This window comes from Brassica oleracea, chromosome C3 (assembly GCF_000695525.1).
Source record: "Brassica oleracea var. oleracea cultivar TO1000 chromosome C3, BOL, whole genome shotgun sequence".
Lineage (NCBI taxonomy): Eukaryota > Viridiplantae > Streptophyta > Magnoliopsida > Brassicales > Brassicaceae > Brassica > Brassica oleracea.
Window position 1 is genome coordinate 50,207,755 of NC_027750.1, and position 3,325 is coordinate 50,211,079.

The 3,325-nt window shown below is 37.3% G+C and overlaps 1 long non-coding RNA gene across 3 annotated transcripts; it reads left to right on the forward strand.

Moving 5' to 3' along the window:
* Nucleotides 1-635: 635 nt before the first annotated feature.
* On the forward strand, nt 636-3,066 carry LOC106329471. 3 transcript variants are annotated; one of them, XR_001267826.1, is made up of 5 exons: nt 636-1,152; nt 1,255-1,357; nt 1,568-2,046; nt 2,121-2,502; nt 2,870-3,066. It is a non-coding gene; the product is annotated as an uncharacterized LOC106329471 (long non-coding RNA). The 3 variants fall into 3 exon arrangements; XR_001267825.1 differs by having other exon boundaries at nt 2,713-3,059; XR_001267824.1 differs by lacking the exon at nt 2,870-3,066 and having other exon boundaries at nt 636-980; nt 1,089-1,152; nt 2,121-2,198.
* The last annotated feature ends 259 nt before the right edge of the window (nt 3,067-3,325 follow it).

Sequence of the window (3,325 nt, forward strand, 5' to 3'; positions counted from 1 at the left end):
ATAGTTTTGAAAAAATGATATGCATTTTCGTCTAAGGATTTCTTATGAAATATATGTATGCTTGTGCATAAAAAAGAAAGAAAGTATATGTATGCTTTTTATTATTAATGTGTACCTACTTATGATAAATTAAAGGGTCGTGAAGAGTGCATGTGAATGTTACTTAGTTAGAGATACTTAATTGGACTCAACATGTGGATCCTAGTTATTTTGGCATAAATTTACAAATATCACAAGCCTACTACTCCTTATCTCTTGCCTTTTTCATCTACAATATTGTATTGAGATATCAGAGATCAATACATATATAAGAGGTTTTTTTTTTTAGAACAAAATACAAGGGATATTACCAAAAGTAAATTTGACTGGTACATACTACATATTAACATGCGATCTTCTCCATAACTGTAGATACAATGTAGTATAAAATATATTGTAAAATAACACAACAATATATTTCTTAGTAGTCAATAATTAGCATCTACATTCAATTAACCAAAATCTATATATATATAAAGATGTTGGTGAGCCTCCTGTGATGCCACTTGGAAACTACTTCAATATATGGGTGACGCGTGTCCCGATCTCTGCCTCGAGACGGGCTGAGTTTTTTTTTATACGGTCTCGGTTGTTTGGGCTTCGGTTATCATTAACGGAAAAGGCCCGTTCTCTGGTGAGAGAGGAACCCTAGATCGCGTTGTCGGGAGGTCGTCGCCTCCACACTGGCTTGACGTTTCCGGTACCTTCCGCAGAGAAACGGTTCAGCCTTTACTACCATTGATTGGTACCTCCACTATGTGCCTTCAATGCGATCCTTGCGTCTCAGAGGCGATGGGGTTTCTGCGTATAAACTTAGGGTTCATTGTCTTCTTCGAACTCACCTTCTTCGATCTGTCCTCCAATATGCGACGTCTTTAGCCTGCAATGGAGATTCAGCATGTCGTCTCGGAGGAATCATTTCGAGGAGACTCTGTGTCATGGTGAGATTTCGTTTTTTCGTCTTCACTGAATGAATCATCAGAGATGGTTCGATTTGTCTGGATTCAATGATGTTACTAATCTTCTTAACTCCCTCAATTCCCGTCAAGCACGACACCCTCATTCGATGATACGTATCCATGTCAGAGTCGGTGTTTCTCCACTTATAAACAGGTAAGACTTCATCCTTTAAACATTGTCTTCACAGTTCGTGATAATCCTAAAAACTTATTTGCAGTATGATGGTTAATTCATGTGTTCTTCGTGATTTGAAAGCTGGCCATTCTTCTTCCACCCTCGAAGTGAGGCTACTGATTTTTTGGGAAGCTAGAAACGTCGAACGTGGTGGGGAGTCGATATGCTTCTCCTAGATGCCAAGGTTTTCCGATCTTAGATCTAAAATTTATTATTTTTTAAATGTTTTCCGTGGGTTTCTGCTCTTGAATCTCAAGTATATTGTTTTTTTTTTTCAATTTCGGGTCTTGCCATTCATAAATTTTCAACTGTTTAATCTAGATATTCTCAGGTTTTCCAATATTAGATATCATGTTCATTTTTTAAAAAAGTTTTCTTGTACTCTTCCATTCAGATATCTATCTCGATCAACAGCGCTTCCATGGTTTGCTCAAGTGTGAAACTAGAGAACATAAGGAAGAGCTCCAAAGGCGTCATTATGCTCAAGTACGTTACTTGGGAAGTGAAAAGAGGAGAGAGAGCAGGGCTAGTAAGCTTTAGCGGAGCGGGGGAAGACGACCCAGCTCAGGATCATCAAGAACCCGATTCAGGTTACGTTAGAGTTCATGGGTGATTTCAAGGAAGAGATGGAGATAACCAAGAAGCTGGAGAAAATTCAGAAGGTTATTGAAGGCTCTGTATATGGGAAGGTTCTTAGACGAGTTTGATATGTTGCAGAGAAGATCTCAAGCTGTGAACTTAGACATGGTCTAAGTTAAAGTTAGTAAGCTGATACTGGGGTTATGGTTTGTACCAGAGGATGCTGATAGGCTTGTGGCTTCGTTTAGCGGTGGATGGCAAATGAGAATGTCACTCAGAAATATTCAGCTTCAGGTAGGAACAGAATAAACACACACTGAATGGTCTGCATTTAGAAGCTAATCTGAATTGTGTGTTTATGTGAATAGGATCCAGAATTGCTGCTACTTGATGAGCCTACAAACCATTTGGATCTTGATACTATTGAATGGCTTGAAGGCTATTTTCAAAAGAAAGAGATGCCTATGGTTATAATCTCACACGACAGAGCCTTCTTGATCAGTTGTGTACCAAAATTGTGGAAGCCGAGATGGCTGTTAGAAGAACATTCGAGGGTAACTACTGTCAATATATGATCTCAAAGGTAGAGTGATTGAAACTCAGAATGCAGCTTGGGAAAAACAGCAGAAAGAAACTGAATCAACTAAGGACTTAATCGCTAGGCTTGGCGCGGGTGAAAACTTTGGCCGTGTTCAACTGCCGAAAAGATTAGGTGGTTGAAATGCTTCAATGATTTCCTAAGTATAACGGGTATGTCAATTTTTTTCTGTCCTGATTTTCGTTGGAATCATTTTCTTAGTTTGTTAGCTGTCTCGAAAATTTATGGATACATTTTTAAAGCTGTGTTTGGTGGTGCTCGATTCCTGTTCGGATTGTTGTTTGTAAGCTTCTGTCTTTTTTTTTTTTGTTTTAGTAGAACTATCTTCTTCATAAACCTGTTTGTTTGGTTTCTTTCTTCAGTTGGTGTGCCCCTTCTCAAGCGGGCTTCAGGAAATTGAAGAGTTAAATAAATAACTAAGGGATTGGATTTAAAATGTTATCTCTTCTTCTTTCTAATCTGTCCTTTTTCTGTAACAACTCTAATCTTTCCTTTATAATTCTTCTTCTCATGTTTCAGGATTAGATAATTTACATTGAGGATATGCAATTCTAGGATAAATATTACAACAAGTCAGTCGAGTTGCAGCTATTGCTGAAAGGAACAAGTGATGGTATTTGGTACCCATCAGCACTCAACCATTGTCTTCTTTTTCTTCCTAAAGAAACAAATTATTCAAACTTTATAATATCAACAAAGAAATAAGAGTGTTTATCCTCGACTACTCAGTGATACTATAGAAAATCCACTCATGATTGAATCTTACACATGTTTTATGTTTTAGCAATAGAAATTTCATTTGGAGTTGTAATCCATGTAAAATCTCACTTAGCATATGATTATCTCGGGTTTCGTGTAAGCTAATGGTGAAATATATGAGGCACAAACAAAGACATATGGACTTTGTACATGCAGATGGTGGAAAGAACTCTATGAATTGCTAACATAAAACACATATAATGAAAATATACAATA